Genomic DNA, 21721 nt, shown 5'->3' with positions numbered 1-21721 from the left:
AATACCAACATTGCTTCTTTTTGTAACACCAAAGTATCGGCCAAAATATCGGTATCAGTATCGGCCTAAAAAAGTGATATCGGGATCGGTATCGGCCAAAATATTGGTATCGGTAGGCCTACATCTCTAGTTATAACATAAAGATATTTGGATAAAGTTCATGTAGTGGCAGCATTTTACAATTAATAAGTGTTTGCAATTGAGTTTGACTGATGGGTAGGCTGACAAATTATTTAGAAAATATAATTTTCAGACTTTCTGAAGTTCGTCATTTCTTCAGATTAATATATAAAAGTCTTGGTGTCTATTTACACCTAAGTTTTGTTGAATTTGTTTGTACCTACCGGAAAGACAATAGTTAACGCTGTTAATGAAGCATTGAAGTTGTGGAAGGACATTTCAGGTCTCAGTGACAGTCATACAAGGTCGTTTTGCGATTACTTACCTTGCCTTTTAAAGGTTTTGGGGTCCGGACTCCGAAGTTCTCTCAACAGCCCTGGCAATGGGTCTATAGGCTATTAAGTTATAACCCACTTATTTCCATAAACAGGCGACAGATCTTCACGTAAAAAAACACTAAAAGGTAAAATCAAACCACAAGATAGATACAGTTAGCTTATATTGTCGCAAGTATATGCTACACATACAAACAATAACTTAGTTTCAAGTTTGATACAAACATCGATTATTAGATTTAGCGGTGACGTCACAAACAACATAGTTGCACAACACTTGAACTTTCTTTGAGTCAATTGTGTTTCTTATATCTTTGTTTTTTTATTTGATTTCAATCTTTCCAAAAACTAAATCATTCTTGTCCGAAATTGTTGGATTTAACGCAAAACTCCCATTCTCATTCATTCAGTGAATATGCGGCAAATTGCATTACAGACTTTGTTTGCAAGTGCAGGCAATGATTTTATAACGTACAGCTATTTTAGCTGTAAAGTCTTTTGCCACCATTTGTTTCGTCACCATCTTCTCTATTTTATAATCGATTCTTCTTTGTGCTTTATGACCAATTGTACTGATCTGATTCTTCCAACCTTGGCGTTGAGAATGGCTCCTTCCACTCTCTTCTGGAACTCGTCCGATTGCAAATACTCAGCAGCGCCGTCTGGCGGGCCGATGTATGATAGATTGTCGGCCACATCAATGATTCGAGACTTTCCAAAGAGCGTTGTTACCCGGATGATCGTACACAGATGGATGTCCATTGTGTCACGAATCGTTTCTGTTTTGAAACAAAACATGTTATAAAACTTTGTGTTGTTTTTTAAAAGCGATAAAAATAAATGCAACAGCTGTGATAAAGAACTAAATAAAATTTAGGCCTGCAGGATTTTCCTAATGTGAAAACAAAATTTTACATGTCAGAGGTTGGTTCTTCGTCTGTTCAAGAATATTTAACAAACTTGAAAAAACTAAAGAAGGTCTGAAAACAACATTAATTTTTAAATTTATAATCTTCAAAATAAAAGTTTGTAATATTTTTTTAAATTATAAAACTAACCTTACTTCTTTGACTTTTGTGGACAAACAATTGGATTTCTTGTGACGTCACTATTTCAGTTATTCAGCAGTTTAGTACTGTTACAAACAATCCTAACCTTGTCTACAGAGTGCAACATATATTATAAGTAGAATGAGCACCAGAAAGTGCGATTACCTGTGTGGAGTTATCATTGTCTATTATTTAACTTATTTACTTCAGCCACTTCCAAAACATAACGATGATAATTACAAAATAGACACCAAGAAGAAGTCAAATTAAACTCTGCTTCGAATTTTGCCAATTTATGTTCTCATCATGCCAGATAATTATGCAACAACATTATTGGCCAACTGCAGGCGATAAACACAACATGGAACTGTAAATGACAAAATGCAATACGATGGATCACACGTATCTGGCGCTGTTAGTCTCGCAATCAAGTAACATGAAAAAAAATTAAGTTGAAAAACACTTGAAAAGTATGAAAGGTTTGAAACAGAGACGTGATTGCGAGGCCTATGGCGATATGGCACAAAGACAGTAGGTACAACTCCATTGACGTCTGGTTTCTTTTACTGAAGCATCTTCAAAGAGGAAGAAAAGTTACTTCGTCGGAATTATTCGTTCACAATCATCATCTAGATTATCAATGCTGCATTGTCTTCATCTTGCTGTTTGAGTTTCTTTTCGATTTCATGCAGGAACTCAAGAATTACCTTCACGCTTTCAAACGCTCAACTTCTGCTCAGCGATTATGATGAATAAAGAGTGGACCGCAAGTGGAAAGCGCATTAGAGATCCAATGCAAGTAAACTCCATTTCTTCGTCCCCGACGCAAATATCCTCTCCCCTGATCAGTCCCTTTCGTGATTGACCTTTCAACAATCTTTCGTACAGGTGTCACGCTTTGCTGCTCAACCGTGCACCAATGACAAATGGTATCTTCCTTTTATTGCCAGTGTGGTGCCACGAAATAGACCACAGACCACATCATCATTGGTTGTATTTTCTTTCATCCAACATGGCAGAAGGCTTGGTGCGAAAGACGTAAATCCTTGGCCCATATACTCAAAGGAGGACTCGTAGAGACGTGAATTTTTTGGGATGAATTCTTCGTTAGCATCAACTTTGCAAAAGCTGTTTATTTTGATATCAATTATTTATTTGTGTTAATAATCTTGAAAACGATTAATATCATATTATACCGTAGAAGACCAGTTACAATGATACTTGCACGTACATCCTTGATGAAGTATAAAGAAGCTTTTGTATCGTAAATACAGAAATGAAAACATGTTTTTACAACTCATATCACTTCGGCAAGAAACAAAAGCGAAATTTTCGCTTTTTACAATTCTGCATAAAATGTTCTAAGACAAATAATCGAACTTCGAGCAGATGGGAGCATATTTTCTCTTTCGAGCATTCACGCGTCATTGCAGCCTGTTACAAAATAGTGCATCATTGTTTGCCAATAAAGTAAGTAACTAGACAAAAATATCTGTCTTTTACATTGATTCAACGTGTGCAGACGTTGTAAAAATGACAGATTTAGCTGTCTGAGATAGGCTTCCTTATTTAACCTCACATAACAATACAGCAATATAATGAACAATAGCAACAGACAACAATGGAATCCAACAATTGCATGGAAAACACGAACTTAGCACCTCAGTTCTTTCAAAAGTACAAAAATGCATAAGTTGTAAGCTCATAATGTTTACAGCGGTAATTGTGAAATAACTTGGCGGGATTGTGAAAAAACACTCGAATATTCAGATTTTAAAAGTTCACACTTGGCCTACTTCCAAAGAGCGTTGGGTGAAATATATTGCTGTACAGTAACACGGTAATGTAACTTTTGTTGACAACTGATTGTGTCAGAAAGAAAAGGTTTGTTATGCCTTGCATGTCTCATTTTGCAAACTCATGAACGAATAGTAGGTCTAGTACTCTAGTAGTTCAAATACAAAAGTACTACAGGAACTAGCTATGACGTACTGTATATTAGAAATGTTTAAATGCGACATGAAACTCGACCATTACGACATAAAGAGGCAGTTTGACAGCTGGCATCACCTTGTAGAATAACAAAATGCAAAAAGGTAAAAATATGATTCAACAAGAAGAAAAAAATGGAAGAATGCTTGGAAAAGACAAAGCTGCAACTTTTGTCGTATTGCACTGACATATTTTTATTGAAGCTCGCAGTGGTTGTAGACTTGTAGTAGGGCTAGGCCTACACCACAGTAGCAACAGTTTTTTTTTATATACAGTAATAGTGTAAAATTACTAAAAATTTAAGTAATAATTACACACTACTTTGGCCAATGTGCCATACACTTCTATGCGACTACAGCATAATAGCTTGAAGCTTTTGAGCCAATGATCACTCTGTAAAGTTGAACATAGTATTTAGAACGTGTTGTATCAAACAATGTTTGAACAGCAAGAACGCTTTTCTTTCAAGAGCGTGAAAGATGAAATCCTTCAATGACTCGGAATAATAATAATACCAACTATAAAACCGACCACTAGCGTCTTTTGACGTTAAATTGCCGTGAAATATAAAAGATAAGAACAATTTTTCAATAATCATAAAAGGGATTTCAAAATAATTTCGGCCATTAAATTGGGCCGATACGTTTCACCGATGTGATAAATATTTCATTGGCATTGTAGCCCAGTACTTGTACGGCGATAGCAAATTTTTTTATGCTACCGTGTACTTTCCATAGAGGCATTATTGAGCAAGTAGCTCACTATCCGATTAGGATAAAAATGTGAAACATAGATAGGCTATAATATAAATACTGTATAGACTATAGCCTAACATAAACTTTTTAAATAGAGCATAATATATTTAATGCTCGTAGTTTTGCCATGTGCCATTTAACACTGTGGCGAAAACATTTTCGTTTTACTCATTCATACAACAAAGTATGATGACGTAAACACAAATAATGAAGTTTCACGATAAAAATCTTGTCACAAATTTTTATGCGACAGAAAACAAATAGGTCTCCGAATGGAGCTCACTCTACGCATGTCATGGTGTGCACTCAACCATGCAAAAAGCGTTGCCATGGCGCCCTTCCAACCTCTCTCCCACCTACTTCTAGTTGAATCACAGTGTTTCCGTATCAGTTTCTAACTTGTTTGTTTTTGTTTGTTTCAGGCATAAAAGATACAACAAATTATAGAAAAAATTAGGAAAATTACAAAGTTGCAAGACGTTACAAATTATTGGTGCCGCCATTGCCTTTTTCTGGTGACGCAACAAGCCTGAAACAATGTGAAATGTCAACACAGTTGAGGTCGTTCATCGCTCCAAAGACAACTGGGCATCTGCTGTACAGCAATATAAAGTTGAAGTGGCCTAAGCGTCAAACGAGTAAATATACAATAATAGAGTGACTATGACCCTAACGGTCGATATGTTTTTTTTACTAAAACTACAAGAAAATTAAAAAGTTCAATATTTCGTCATACAGTCACACAGGCGACCTACTGTGATAGTAGGTGATCAAGTCCTTCATTGAGTTCAGGCCTGCATTTGGAGGTAGCAGTTGCTTTTCATGATATTTACCACAGCTCCCGCACTGCTATCATTCGCCACATGGTTTATGAGCTCCTTCACAACACCACTTGTAAGCACATCCCTTATTCCACAACAAGGCCCTTTGTAGGATATATCAGAGGATCGCGTAGATTCCTTTGTGGTAATGGAGATGTTGATTGTGACTTCACAACTGAATACTGAAGTACAATTGAATTATAAGAGACATGCAAAATGTAAACTGCAGACAGGCCCATTTAGAGGATAATTTGGGACCCCTACTAATGAAAACTTTTAATTCTCCAAAAAAAAACACTTCTAACGTTGTAATGTTCCTTGCAGTTCTTACCCCCTAAAATGATTCTGAACTCCTAAAATCATTTCCAGATGGATTCAATTTTACCCTTGGTCAATGTTACAGACCATGGGCCTTCGTCGCCTAATGGCCGCTACTTTCAGCCGTTAAGACAGATCATGCTCAAATTGCTCATAATTAGACTGTTTTCTGATTCCAGGGTGATTGAAACCTGCAGCCTCAACTGGCAAAGCACCAAAGCACTTTAACTTTCAAGTAAGGGCGTCTATGTGTTGTAGAAGAAAAATTAATTCCTTTACAAATTAATTAAAAGTAGGCTAAGTCTGCGTTGAATGTTGTTTTAATAAACATCATGAACCTTAAAAAATATGCAGGCAACCCTGCAATGTTAATGGTCGAGGATTTGTAGATTTACTGCAGGATACACAATACACATAGCCTACTGCATGGACTTTTTAAATACACCAGGACATAGAAGATGAATTGCGCTTTATTTTCGTATTGTTTTGTACAACATGCGTTAAAGTTATATCGAACTATTAGTTATAAAATTAATATCGTATCTAAAATGAGCTGACTTCGAAAACTCACCTTCAATAAATTTCCTCAAAACCATTCCCATCTTGCGGGTTGACGTTTCTGAAAGTTTTTCAACAGCATTATCATGTCTTTGACAATTGATATCTAAAAATCAATCTGTTTTTTGTAGACAGTAGCCTACGTTTCAGTGCTGAACGCGGGAACTGCTTAAAGGCGGTTTTATTCGTATCCGGTCAACAATTAGTAGTTGCTCTGAGTAAGTTAAGTGGAATAAAACAAACATTTTGCCAATAATTTAGAATTTTGAAAAACTTGTGTTTCAACTTTTAAAGATTTTTTAAATTTTTGAACATTAAATAACTTTTGGAGACCGTTCAATCAAGCGCTTGAAACAGACAGACGGTTTTCCTGGGTGAGGTTTTAACAATAGGAAAGCTTATCAAATAATTCGGGCTTGAATTGGAAAGCAAATTGTGATACACTGTTAAATCCAAAATCTTTCTGTCCGTATTTCGAGACACGTCCCTTGAATATGTTCTATGTGAGAAATTCTTGTAAGGGTAACGGTTATTATTAGGGTAAGGGTTAGGGTAAGGTCCATTATTCACCATTAGAGATGTAAAAAAAACGGTTTTTTTTGTTTTTAAAAAAAACGAGCTCGTTTTTTTTGTTTATTATTGTTTTTTTTGTTTTTATTCTTTTTTTTTGTTTTTTTTACCTATTTTGACATTAAATGTCACAATATGCAGCAATTAGGGTAAACTTATTGCAATAGCGTCTCTTTCAACAAAGAAACAGTCTCATAACTCGTATAACTTACTTTAAATCAGACTATATGTCTGGTATAGGCCTATTTTTTTATTGCAATTTTGTAGATCCCAAGTCTCAACACACGAGCCATAAAGATTTCTCACTGTCTCAAATAGTAGTAACAGTGTCCTATGGTTGGCACATCTCAAGTAATGTCTGTAATTTGGTCCAGCCAGTTGTTAAATGCAGTACCACACTTGTGTACAGTTTCGAAGCCACCTGGGATTTTGGTTAATGGGCATGTTAGGACCAGGTGGTCAGTGTCCTGTTTTTCTACTTAACAAAGGCACTTTTGACCAGCACTCCACACCTTTTCCAGTACAACGTCAAGAGGTTGTTCCAGTTGATGTGCATTTGGTGCAAACTTGATGAAAATCACACAAGCGGTTCTCGAGTTACAAGTAAAGTAGCCTTAGCCACTAGGTGGCATCCTAGATAAGGAGCAATAGAAAAATGGCAATATCTCAAGAACCGCTCAACATATTTGGATAATTTTTAGCTCTACCCCATGTTTTCTGGGGTGGGCTATCTGTTTATGAACATTAAAACAAGTTTTGGCGACTACTTTTTCAGATAAAAAGAAATCAACCTCTTGTCGTTACACACCAATAAAACCATGATGTGTAACTTTAAAAAAAATTATTTTTTTTTAATCGGGTAGAGGAAAGATTGATGAAAAGTTTGGCAAAAGCAGTGTAGTGCTAAAGTCCCAACTTTTAGCCCAAATCATATTTAAATGTAATGAAAGATGGAAACATTTTGATGTTTTTTATTTTCCCTGAAGAGGTTCAATACTCCTTTGTGATGTCATAGTCATGTTTGTTTTTCCTTAATCACACCATTGTGCTGTCATAGACATTTTTAAAAGAAGTATGGTTGCACCTATCCATCCAAATTGAACTACTGTACTGTAGTTTTCAGGACTTTGAGACTTTAGCACTTTTCTGTTTTTGCCAAACTTTTCATCAATCTTTCCTCTACCCAATAAAAACAAAGTTACGCATCATAGTTTTATTGGTGCGTAACGACAAGAGATCAATTCTCACTCCTTTCTACTCCAGCGTAGTTCCCAAATAAAATAAGTTTTCATCTTTGATGTTTGTTTTGTATCTTTATCCTGCATTGTGGGAATATGGGTAAAACTTTATTCTTGTCAGGAAAAGTATTATGAAGCATTTATTCACTATGTGAACACTGAGCAGTGCTGAAAAACTCCACTTTAAAGGGGAAATTTCTTCATTCATGGTTGGTAGTTACTAGCAATAGTCAACATGGCTATTGGCAATAGCTTTAAACAAGCTATTGGCAATAGCTTGCATTAGTAAATTACCACAAACAAGGTACAGTAATGTGTGTTCTGAATACTGCCATCTTGTTTTTGCCAAAATTTCGTCAACCCATTGAGTGTGTAGCTTACAAGAATAACCAGTAGGCCTACCGGTATACTAACATCGTAGGCTACTTTCCATAAAGGGCACTTCCATAAAAGGAAAAAGAAATTAATTTATCTACATTATGTCATGTATCAAATTGCATTAATTCAATGTTTGTCAGGTCTACTGCCACAAACATGCCTGAGAATGAAAAAGAAAGTTAAACAACCGTAGGCTATAGGGCTATGCAAAAAACATATGCTGCTGCCAAGCACACACACTTAGGAATTTCAGCACACCAATAAAACCAATTTTACTAGTTTAATGTTTTTCAAGAGCACTATAATGAAACCAAGCTGTAAATTGTAAAAAGTTTGCAACTTTTCCAGAAAAATATGAAAATAAACAAAAAAAAACAACAAAAAACGCGTGTTTTTTTTGGCCCAAGTTTTTTTTTGAAAAAAAACACGTTTTTTTTTAAAAAAAGCGGTTCGTTTTTTTTGCATTTACAACTCTAATCACCATCCTCTATTTCCAATCAATCACTTCACGCGACGTCTTTCACTCGAGTGCTCTAGTTCCTGGTTTTAAACGAGCTCTATAAGCTGTCACGCAAGCCATGTGTCAGTACGAAAACATAACCAAAGATTGTAAAATTGTCGATTTTGTTGTGCTGTAATATTAATCGTTGCCAGTCTTCCGTTACAGTTAACACCCTTTTTAAATTACGGTTTTATGAATGTGACCAACTTTGAGAAAGTTCAAATCAGTTAAAATCCAAATCAATCTGTCAAGTGGGATATTGAGGACACCGCACAGCGTAGTTGCCGGTAACTTGATCCCTTGGTATTATGGGCCCTAATATTATCGGCCCTGATAAACTAACGTCAAAAAGTGATAGTTTTTATGTACAGCGACGGTCACGTAATGGGTTGGTGCCGTTCCAAGCTCATACCTTCTGATTGTTGAAGATTAAGCAGACTGTGGAAGGAAAGGCAATTCCCAATTTAAGTTTCAACAACGTTTGATTCAAGAGCAAAGGGTGCTGGTTTAGGATCGGCCGCCTTGGTTAGTGACGTCACAAAAATCTGTGACGTCATGCAAAAAAACGCAACTACTTTTAGGAAGGGTGCAAAAACGCGGAATAGAAGTAAAAGCGGAATGCCTATTGATTTTTAAATATTTGTAGGCATTATTATTGATCTAGCGCTAACTTAAACTGTTACTATTTTGTACCAATTCACAGCAATTCATTTTTACAATAAAAATACTTGCTTTATTAACGTAACAACTTTCACGTTTATATGTTATATACAAAACGAGCAATCGTGGTTCAGTATAAGCCGCCCACAGTTTGCTGTGATCGATGAATACTGCCTCCACCAAATATGCTGTAGCTTTCTCATTTCTGCTCGGATTTTAACAATTTTACTATCGTTGGATGGCATTATGCTTCATCTACCCAAATGGATTAATTGCCAATCTAAAGTAGGCACTATATTTATGTAGCGCTAACTTAAACTTTACTATATTGTAACAATTCTCAGCAATTCAATTTTTACAATAAAAATACCAAACCAACACAAATTAAAAGAGTATGTCTTGTTTTATTAACCTAACAACTTTCACGTTTATATGTTATCTACAAAACGAGAAATCGTTGTTCAAACGTAACCGCTCAACGAAGCGTTTTTCCAATGCATTTTTCAAGGCGATTCGATCATGGTTCAGTATAAGCCGCCCACAGTTTGCTGTGATCGATGAATACTGCCTCCACCAAATATGCTGTAGCTTTCTCATTTCTGCTCGGATTCTAACAATTTTACTGTTGTTGGATGGCATTATGCTTCATCTACTCGAATGGATTAATTGCCAATCTAAAGTAGGCATTACATTTATGTAGCGCTAACTTAAACTTTACTATTTTGTACCAATTCTCAGCAATTCATTTTTTACAATAAAAATACCAAACCAACACAAATTAAAAGAGTATGTCTTGCTTTAGTCAAATGTTAACTTTCACATTTATATCTAATCCACAAAACGAGCAATCGTTGTTCAAACGTAACCGCTCGACGAAGCTTTTTACCAAAACAATGCAAACACAAAGCGATCAGTTTCCAGTATTCATTACAAGCCGCCCACAGTTTGCTGTGATCGATGAATACTGCCTCCACCAAATGTGCTGTAGCTTTCTCATTTCTGCTCGGATTTGAGAAATTTTACCATCGTTGGAAAGCACGATACTGCATCTATCCGAATTCATCAGTTGCAAGTTGAAAGTAGGCATTATATTGATCTAGCGCTAACTTAAACTTTACTATTTTGTACCAATTTTCAGCAATTCATTTTTTACAATAAAAACACCAAACCAACACAAATTAAAAGAGTATGTCTTGGTTTATTCATATGTTAACTTTCACATTTATATCTAATCCACAAAACGAGCAATCGTTGTTCAAACGTAACCACTCGAAGAAGCTTTTTTCCAATGCATTTTTCAAGGCGATTCGATCGTGGTCCAGTATAAGCCGCCCACAGTTTGATGTGATCGGTGAATAGTGCCTCCACCAAATATGCTGTAGCTTTCTCATTTCTGCTCGGATTTTAACAATTTTACTATCGTTGGATGGCATTATGCTTCATCTATACGAATCAGTTAATCCTAATTCACAAATAAACACTGGAGCCAATAACTGATGGTTTAAACTTTACTATTTTGTACCAATTCTCAGCAATTCATTTTTTACAATAAAAATACCAAACCAACACAAATTAAAAGAGTATGTCTTGCTTTATTCATATGTTAACTTTCACATTTATATCTAATCCACAAAACGAGCAATCGTTGTTCAAACGTAACCGCTCGACGAAGCTTTTTACCAAAACAATGCAAACACAAAGCGATCAGTTTCGAGTGTTCATTACAAGCCGCCCACAGTTTGATGTGATCGGTGAATACTGCCTCCACCAAATGTGCTGTAGCTTTCTCATTTCTGCTCGGATTTTAACAATTTTACTATCGTTGGATGGCATTATGCTTCATCTACCCGAATAGATTAATTGCCAATCTAAAGTAGGCATTATATCTATGTAGCGCTAACTTAAACTTTACTATTTTGTACCAATTCTCAGCAATTCAATTTTTACAATAAAAATACCAAACCAACACAAATTAAAAGAGTATGTCTTGGTTTATTAACCTAACAACTTTCACGTTTATATGTTATCTACAAAACGAGAAATCGTTGTTCAAACGTAACCGCTCGACGAAGCTTTTTTCCAATGCATTTTTCAAGGCGATTCGATCGTGGTTCAGTATAAGCCGCCCACAGTTTGCTGTGATCGATGAATACTGCCTCCACCAAATATGCTGTAGCTTTCTCATTTCTGCTCGGATTTTAACAATTTTACTATCGTTGGATGGCATTATGCTTCATCTACTTGAATGGATTAATTGCCAATCTAAAGTAGGCATTACATTTATGTAGCGCTAACTTAAACTTTACTATTTTGTACCAATTCTCAGCAATTCATTTATTACAATAAAAATACCAAACTAACACAAATTAAAAAGAGTATGTCTTGGTTTATTCAAATGTTAACTTTCACATTTATATCTAATCCACAAAACGAGCAATCGTTGTTCAAACGTAACCGCTCGACGAAGCTTTTTACCAAAACATTGCAAACACAAAGCGATCAGTTTCCAGTGTTCATTACAAGCCGCCCACAGTTTGCTGTGATCGATGAATACTGCCTCCACCAAATGTGCTGTAGCTTTCTCATTTCTGCTCGGATTTGAGAAATTTTACCATCGTTGGAATGCACGATACTGCATCTATCCGAATTCATTGGTTGCAAGTTTTAAGTATGCATTATATTGATCTAGCGCTAACTTAAACTTTACTATTTTGTACCAATTCTCAGCAATTCAATTTTTACAATAAAAATACCAAACCAACACAAATTAAAAGAGTATGTCTTGTTTTATTAACCTAACAACTTTCACGTTTATATGTTATCCACAAAACGAGAAATCGTTGTTCAAACGTAACCGCTCGACGAAGCGTTTTTCCAATGCATTTTTCAAGGCGATTCGATCGTGGTTCAGTATAAGCCGCCCACAGTTTGCTGTGATCGATGAATACTGCCTCCACCAAATATGCTGTAGCTTTCTCATTTCTGCTCGGATTCTAACAATTTTACTATCGTTGGATGGCATTAGGCTTCATCTACAGTCAGTCAGCCGCGCAGCGGCTGAATCGGCGGCTGGAGTCCAAAGGGGGTCTGGGGGTAGTACACACGGGGTAGTCAACGGTACTACACAGAAAGCTCAAACTTGATGAAAATGGCAGTTAATTGGTTTAAATTTTTTCTACTTGGGTTGAAATTAGACTTGTTTGAGCCTTTAAATAGGGGTGGGGTATATCAAAATGTCATATGATGGGTCAGAACGGGGGGAGGGGGTTAGCTGAAACTGTCAGATAAGGGGAGAGAGGGTCCAAAATCAAGAGCGAATCCGCAGAAGTAAGTTACTGTTCCGATCAATGAACCAACAAAAGATATGAAACACTTCAGAACATAAACAATAAGTTAGTCCTCCCGACCTCGAATACCTTTTGAACATTCTCTGCGATTCGCAATGACAATTTACATTTTAATGCGATGGCTGTGCTTGGCAAATATATCAATGACTGCATCATGCTCGAGTACAATATCCTTATTTAAATACATCTGAGCTAGACCATCCAAACGTGGCTCGGTCATGGTCGTGCGGTAATAATTTTTCAGGTACTTTATTGAACTGAAACATCGCTCATTGGAGGCAGTTGTAACTGGAAGCGTAGCAAAGATTCGAAGTAATAATTTATGGATAATCGGATAAGTGCCGAGTTGTTCAGCCGCTTGATACGCATCCACAAGAGTCGCAGGTCGATTATCCACAGAAACTGCAAGCCAATTCGCTCTCCATCTTCGCAATTCAATAGTAGCTGCAAAGCAATTGCTTGGTTCAACATCCAGCATTCCATGGTAGAAGTCGAAAATCTCGTCGATCGTGCAGTCCTCATCTTCAAGAATCAATGAAGGCAGAAATGTGCTGACTTTAAAAGCTGAGCAGTGCTCATTGAATCTATCGTGAATTTGTGCCATGCAATTGTCAAGAAAAGGAAGAAAAACTGTTGATAAATTACATTGCAAAAAGTATACCCCGCCCCCCGCGCTAGGATGAATCATCCAAGCAATTATTGCGCTACAACTTTTTTTTTTGCAAAATTTGTATTTTATTTTTTTACCTGATCATTAGGGGGAGGCCATCGCCCTTTATTCTCCCCCCTAAATACGCTACTGCCTTGGACAATGGACATGCAACCAATTGATTCGGGTAGATGCAGTATCGTGCTTTCCAACGTCAGTAAAATTGTCAAAAAAGCTTCATCGAGCGGCTACGTTTCAACAACGATTTCTCGTTTTGTGGATTAGATATAAATGTGAAAGTTAACATATGAATAATCCAAGACATACTCTTTTAACTTGTGTTGTTGATTTGGTATTTTTATTGTAAAAAATGAATTGCTGAGAATTGGTACAAAATAGTAAAGTTTAAGTTAGCGCTACATAAATGTAATGCCTACTTTAGATTAACAATTAATCCATTCGAGTAGATGAAGCATAATGCCATCCAACGATAGTAAAATTGTTAGAATCCGAGCAGAAATGAGAAAGCTACAGCATGTTTGGTGGAGGCACTATCACCGATCGCATCAAACTGTGGGCGGCTTGTAATGAACACTCGAAACTGATCGCTTTGTGTTTGCATTGTTTTGGTAAAAAGCTTCGTCGAGCGGTTACGTTTGAACAACGATTTCTCGTTTTTTAGATAACATATAAACGTGAAAGTTGTTAGGTGAATAAAGCAAAACATACTCTTTTAATTTGTGTTGATTTGGTATTTTTATTGTAAAAAATGAATTGCTGAGAATTGGTAAAAAATAGTAAAGTTTAAGTTAGCGCTACATAAATATAATGCCTACTTTAGACTGGCAATTAATCCATTCGGGTAGATGAAACATAATGCCATCCAACGATAGTAAAATTGTTAAAATCCGAGCAGAAATGAGAAAGCTACAGCACATTTGGTGGAGGCAGTATTCATCGATCACGTGAAACTGTGGGCGGCTTATATTGAACCACGATCGAATCGCCTTGAAAAATGCATTGAAAAAAAGCTTCGTCGAGCGGTTACGTTTGAACAACGATTGCTCGTTTTGTGGATTAAATATAAATGTGAAAGTTAACATATGAATAATCCAAGACATACTCTTTTAATTTGTGTTGGTTTGGTATTTTTATTGTAAAAAATGAATTGCTGAGAATTGGTACAAAATAGTAAAGTTTAAGTTAGCGCTACATAAATGTAATGCCTATTTTAGATTAGCAATTAATCCATTCGAGTAGATGTAAAGCATAATGCCATCCAACGATAGTACAATTGTTAGAATCCGAGCAGAAATGAGAAAGCTACAGCATATTTGGTGGAGGCAGTATTCATCGATCACAGCAAACTGTGGGCGGCTTATACTGAACCACGATCGAATCGCCTTGAAAAATGTATTGGAAAAAAGCTTCGTCGAGCGGTTACGTTTGAACAATGATTTCTCGTTTTGTAGATAACATATAAACGTGAAAGTTGTTAGGGTAATAAAGCAAGGCATACTCATTTAATTTGTGTTGATTTGGTATTTTTATTGTAAAAATTGAATTGCTGAGAATTGGTACAAAATAGTAAAGTTTAAGTTAGCGCTACATAAATGTATTGCCTACTTTAGACTGCCAATTAATGCATTCGGGTAGATGAGGCATCATGCTTTCCAACGATAGGAATATTGTTAAAATCCGAGCAGAAATGAGAAAGCTACAGCATACTTGGTGGAGGCAGTATTCACCGATCACATGAAACTGTGGGCAGCTAACAATGAACACTCGAAATTGATCGCTTAGTGTTTGCATTGTTTTGGTAAAAAGCTTCGTCGAGCGGTTACGTTTGAACAACGATTTCTCATTTTTTAGATAACATATAAACGTGAAAGTTGTTAGGTGAATAAACCAAGACATACTCTTTTAATTTGTGTTGATTTGGTATTTTTATTATAAAAAATGAATTGCTGAGAATTGGTACAAAATAGTAAAGTTTAAGTTAGCGCTAGATCAATATAATGCCTACTTTAAACTGGCAATTAATCCATTCGGGTAGGTGAGGCATCATGCTTTCCAACGATAGTAATATTGTCAAAATCCGAGCATAAATGTGAAAGCTACAGCATATTTGGTGGATGCAATATTGATCGATCACATAAAACTGTGGGCGGCTTATACTGAACCACGATCGAATCGCCTTGAAAAATGCATTGGAAAAAAGCTTCGTCGAGCGGTTACGTTTGAACAACGATTGTTCGTTTTGTGGATTAGATATAAATGTGAAAGTTAACATATGAATAAACCAAGACATACTCTTTTAATTTGTGTTGGTTTGATATTTTTATTGTAAAAAATGAATTGCTGAGAATTGGTACAAAATAGTAAAGTTTAAGTTAGCGCTACATAAATGTAATGCCTATTTTAGATTAGCAATTAATCCATTCGAGTAGATGAAGCATAATGCCATCCAACGATAGTACAATTGTTAGAATCCGAGCAGAAATGAGAAAGCTACAGCATATTTGGTGGAGGCAGTATTCATCGATCACAGCAAACTGTGGGCGGCTTATACTGAACCACGATCGAATCGCCTTGAAAAATGTATTGGAAAAAAGCTTCGTCGAGCGGTTACGTTTGAACAATGATTTCTCGTTTTGTAGATAACATATAAACGTGAAAGTTGTTAGGGTAATAAAGCAAGGCATACTCATTTAATTTGTGTTGATTTGGTATTTTTATTGTAAAAATTGAATTGCTGAGAATTGGTACAAAATAGTAAAGTTTAAGTTAGCGCTACATAAATGTATTGCCTACTTTAGACTGCCAATTAATGCATTCGGGTACATGAGGCATCATGCTTTCCAACGATAGGAATATTGTTAAAATCCGAGCAGAAATGAGAAAGCTACAGCATACTTGGTGGAGGCAGTATTCACCGATCACATGAAACTGTGGGCAGCTAACAATGAACACTCGAAATTGATCGCTTAGTGTTTGCATTGTTTTGGTAAAAAGCTTCGTCGAGCGGTTACGTTTGAACAACGATTTCTCATTTTTTAGATAACATATAAACGTGAAAGTTTTTAGGTGAATAAACCAAGACATACTCTTTTAATTTGTGTTGATTTGGTATTTTTATTATAAAAAATGAATTGCTGAGAATTGGTACAAAATAGTAAAGTTTAAGTTAGCGCTAGATCAATATAATGCCTACTTTAAACTGGCAATTAATCCATTCGGGTAGGTGAGGCATCATGCTTTCCAACGATAGTAATATTGTCAAAATCCGAGCATAAATGTGAAAGCTACAGCATATTTGGTGGATGCAATATTGATCGATCACATAAAACTGTGGGCGGCTTATACTGAACCACGATCGAATCGCCTTGAAAAATGCATTGGAAAAAAGCTTCGTCGAGCGGTTACGTTTGAACAACGATTGTTCGTTTTGTGGATTAGATATAAATGTGAAAGTTAACATATGAATAAACCAAGACATACTCTTTTAATTTGTGTTGGTTTGATATTTTTATTGTAAAAAATGAATTGCTGAGAATTGGTACAAAATAGTAAAGTTTAAGTTAGCGCTACATAAATGTAATGCCTACTTTAGATTGGCAATTAATGCATTCGAGTAGATGAAGCATAATGCCATCCAACGATAGTAAAATTGTTAGAATCCGAGCAGAAATGAGAAAGCTACAGCATATTTGGTGGAGGCAGTATTCATCGATCACAGCAAACTGTGGGCGGCTTATACTGAACCACGATCGAATCGCCTTGAAAAATGCATTGGAAAAAAGCTTCGTCAAGCGGTTACGTTTGAACAACGATTTCTCGTTTTGTAGATAACATATAAACGTGAAAGTTGTTAGGTTAATAAAACAAGACATACTCTTTTAATTTGTGTTGGTTTGGTATTTTTATTGTAAAAATTGAATTGCTGAGAATTGGTACAAAATAGTAAAGTTTAAGTTAGCGCTACATAAATATAATGCCTACTTTAGACTGGCAATTAATCCATTCGGGTAGATGAAACATAATGCCATCCAACGATAGAAAAATTGTTAAAATCCGAGCAGAATAGAGAAAGCTACAGCATATTTGGTGGAGGCAGTATTCATTGATCACGTGAAACTGTGGGCGGCTTATATTGAACCACGATCGAATCGCCTTGAAAAATGCATTGAAAAAAAGCTTCGTCGAGCGGTTACGTTTGAACAACGATTGCTCGTTTTGTGGATTAAATATAAATGTGAAAGTTAACATATGAATAATCCAAGACATACTCTTTTAATTTGTGTTGGTTTGGTATTTTTATTGTAAAAAATGAATTGCTGAGAATTGGTACAAAATAGTAAAGTTTAAGTTAGCACTACATAAATGTAATGCCTATTTTAGATTGGCAATTAATCCATTCGAGTAGATGAAGCATAATGCCATCCAACGATAGTACAATTGTTAGAATCCGAGCCGAAATGAGAAAGCTACAGCATATTTGGTGGAGGCAGTATTCATCGATCACAGCAAACTGTGGGCGGCTTATACTGAACCACGATCGAATCGCCTTGAAAAATGCATTGGAAAAAAGCTTCGTCGAGCGGTTACGTTTGAACAACGATTTCTCGTTTTGTAGATAACATATAAACGTGAAAGTTGTTAGGGTAATAAAGCAAGACATACTCTTTTAATTTGTGTTGATTTGGTATTTTTATTGTAAAAATTGAATTGCTGAGAATTGGTACAAAATAGTAAAGTTTAAGTTAGCGCTACATAAATGTATTGCCTACTTTAGACTGCCAATTAATGCATTCGGGTAGATGAGGCATCATGCTTTCCAACGATAGGAATATTGTTAAAATCCGAGCAGAAATGAGAAAGCTACAGCATACTTGGTGGAGGCAGTATTCACCGATCACATGAAACTGTGGGCGGCTAACAATGAACACTCGAAATTGATCGCTTAGTGTTTGCATTGTTTTGGTAAAAAGCTTCGTCGAGCGGTTACGTTTGAACAACGATTTCTCGTTTTTTAGATAACATATAAACGTGAAAGTTGTTAGGTGAATAAACCAAGACATACTCTTTTAATTTGTGTTGATTTGGTATTTTTATTATAAAAAATGAATTGCTGAGAATTGGTACAAAATAGTAAAGTTTAAGTTAGCGCTACATAAATGTAATGCCTACTTTAAACTGGCAATTAATCCATTCGGGTAGGTGAGGCATCATGCTTTCCAACGATAGGAATATTGTCAAAATCCGAGCATAAATGTGAAAGCTACAGCATATTTGGTGGAGGCAATATTGATCGATCACATAAAACTGTGGGCGGCTTATACTGAACCACGATCGAATCGCCTTGAAAAATGCATTGAAAAAAAGCTTCGTCGAGCGGTTACGTTTGAACAACGATTGTTCGTTTTGTGGATTAGATATAAATGTGAAAGTTAACATATGAATAAACCAAGACATACTCTTTTAATTTGTGTTGGTTTGATATTTTTATTGTAAAAAATGAATTGCTGAGAATTGGTACAAAATAGTAAAGTTTAAGTTAGCGCTACATAAATGTAATGCCTACTTTAGATTGGCAATTAATGCATTCGAGTAGATGAAGCATAATGCCATCCAACGATAGTAAAATTGTTAGAATCCGAGCAGAAATGAGAAAGCTACAGCATATTTGGTGGAGGCAGTATTCATCGATCACAGCAAACTGTGGGCGGCTTATACTGAACCACGATCGAATCGCCTTGAAAAATGCATTGGAAAAAAGCTTCGTCAAGCGGTTACGTTTGAACAACGATTTCTCGTTTTGTAGATAACATATAAACGTGAAAGTTGTTAGGTTAATAAAACAAGACATACTCTTTTAATTTGTGTTGGTTTGGTATTTTTATTGTAAAAATTGAATTGCTGAGAATTGGTACAAAATAGTAAAGTTTAAGTTACCCGCTACATAAATATAATGCCTACTTTAAACTGGCAATTAATCCATTCGGGTAGATGAAGCATAATGCCATCCAACGATAGTAAAATTGTTAAAATCCGAGCATAAATGTGAAAGCTACAGCATATTTGGTGGAGGCAATATTGATCGATCACATAAAACTGTGGGCGGCTTATACTGAACCACGATCGAATCGCCTTGAAAAATGCATTGGAAAAAAGCTTCGTCGAGCGGTTACGTTTGAACAACGATTGTTCGTTTTGTGGATTAGATATAAATGTGAAAGTTAACATATGAATAAACCAAGACATACTCTTTTAATTTGTGTTGGTTTGGTATTTTTATTGTAAAAAATGAATTGCTGAGAATTGGTACAAAATAGTAAAGTTTAAGTTAGCGCTACATAAATGTAATGCCTACTTTAGATTGGCAATTAATGCATTCGAGTAGATGAAGCATAATGCCATCCAACGATAGTAAAATTGTTAGAATCCGAGCAGAAATGAGAAAGCTACAGCATATTTGGTGGAGGCAGTATTCATCGATCACAGCAAACTGTGGGCGGCTTATACTGAACCACGATCGAATCGCCTTGAAAAATGCATTGGAAAAAAGCTTCGTCAAGCGGTTACGTTTGAACAACGATTTCTCGTTTTGTAGATAACATATAAACGTGAAAGTTGTTAGGTTAATAAAACAAGACATACTCTTTTAATTTGTGTTGGTTTGGTATTTTTATTGTAAAAATTGAATTGCTGAGAATTGGTACAAAATAGTAAAGTTTAAGTTACCCGCTACATAAATATAATGCCTACTTTAAACTGGCAATTAATCCATTCGGGTAGATGAAGCATAATGCCATCCAACGATAGTAAAATTGTTAAAATCCGAGCATAAATGTGAAAGCTACAGCATATTTGGTGGAGGCAATATTGATCGATCACATAAAACTGTGGGCGGCTTATACTGAACCACGATCGAATCGCCTTGAAAAATGCATTGGAAAAAAGCTTCGTCGAGCGGTTACGTTTGAACAACGATTGTTCGTTTTGTGGATTAGATATAAATGTGAAAGTTAACATATGAATAAACCAAGACATACTCTTTTAATTTGTGTTGGTTTGATATTTTTATTGTAAAAAATGAATTGCTGAGAATTGGTACAAAATAGTAAAGTTTAAGTTAGCGCTACATAAATGTAATGCCTACTTTAGATTGGCAATTAATCCATTCGAGTAGATGAAGCATAATGCCATCCAACAACAGTAAAATTGTTAGAATCCGAGCAGAAATGAGAAAGCTACAGCATATTTGGTGGAGGCAGTATTCATCGATCACAGCAAACTGTGGGCGGCTTATACTGAACCATGATCGAATCGCCTTGAAAAATGCATTGGAAAAACGCTTCGTTGAGCGGTTACGTTTGAACAACGATTTCTCGTTTTGTAGATAACATATAAACGTGAAAGTTGTTAGGTTAATAAAACAAGACATACTCTTTTAATTTGTGTTGGTTTGGTATTTTTATTGTAAAAATTGAATTGCTGAGAATTGTTACAATATAGTAAAGTTTAAGTTAGCGCTACATAAATATAGTGCCTACTTTAGATTGGCAATTAATCCATTTGGGTAGATGAAGCATAATGCCATCCAACGATAGTAAAATTGTTAAAATCCGAGCAGAAATGAGAAAGCTACAGCATATTTGGTGGAGGCAGTATTCATCGATCACAGCAAACTGTGGGCGGCTTATACTGAACCACGATTGCTCGTTTTGTATATAACATATAAACGTGAAAGTTGTTACGTTAATAAAGCAAGTATTTTTATTGTAAAAATGAATTGCTGAGAATTGGTACAAAATAGTAACAGTTTAAGTTAGCGCTAGATCAATAATAATGCCTACAAATATTTAAAAATCAATAGGCATTCCGCTTTTACTTCTATTCCGCGTTTTTACACCCTTCCTAAAAGTAGTTGCGTTTTTTTGCATGACGTCACAGATTTTTGTGACGTCACTAACCAAGGCGGCCGATCCTAAACCAGCACCGAGCAAAGTATAATCTTATTTGTAAAGATTCATGCGTCATAATCTTTATAGAAAACAAGCAGGTTTTCTGCATTGTCGCGCATGGTTATGTGATTAAACTACTGCACATTCCAACGCTCTGTTCAAAATCTTCAAATCAAATAACTTACATTCAGTTTCTTTTGCTGCTCTTCTCGACAGAAGCAATTTTGGCAACAAACTACTTCAAATTGCTAACTAGGCTACACCCTTTCAAAAAGAACGAAAACAAGCGTAAAACTTAAATCCATTTGCAAAAATTAAAATCTCCGTTGTAGGCTATTCAGCTGCAAAGTTATAAATAACAAAATGCCACTTCTTGGTCATGCGTATCATATCTCCCCACTGGGGATTCCCCTACAAATAACCCAAAGGTTGAACAGACGTCTCAAGGAATTGTAGCATGAC

At 35.8% G+C, this 21721-nt stretch overlaps 1 long non-coding RNA gene across 3 annotated transcripts; it reads right to left on the bottom strand.

The window, feature by feature from the left end:
- Positions 1-604: 604 nt before the first annotated feature.
- LOC145779917 (uncharacterized) lies at positions 605-21523 on the bottom strand. 3 transcript variants are annotated; one of them, XR_014290577.1, is made up of 4 exons: positions 21445-21523; positions 5962-6009; positions 1514-5254; positions 605-1234 (listed from the first exon to the last, which is right to left on the bottom strand). It is a non-coding gene; the product is annotated as an uncharacterized LOC145779917 (long non-coding RNA). The 3 variants fall into 3 exon arrangements; XR_014290576.1 differs by lacking the exon at positions 21445-21523 and having other exon boundaries at positions 5962-7314; XR_014290578.1 differs by lacking the exon at positions 21445-21523 and having other exon boundaries at positions 1519-5254; positions 5962-7314.
- Between the last annotated feature and the right edge of the window lie 198 nt (positions 21524-21721).

This window comes from Aplidium turbinatum, chromosome 11, assembly GCF_918807975.1.
Source record: "Aplidium turbinatum chromosome 11, kaAplTurb1.1, whole genome shotgun sequence".
Lineage (NCBI taxonomy): Eukaryota > Metazoa > Chordata > Ascidiacea > Aplousobranchia > Polyclinidae > Aplidium > Aplidium turbinatum.
The sequence above is the reverse complement of the archived record's forward strand: the minus strand, read 5'-3'. Positions and strand labels throughout refer to the sequence as shown.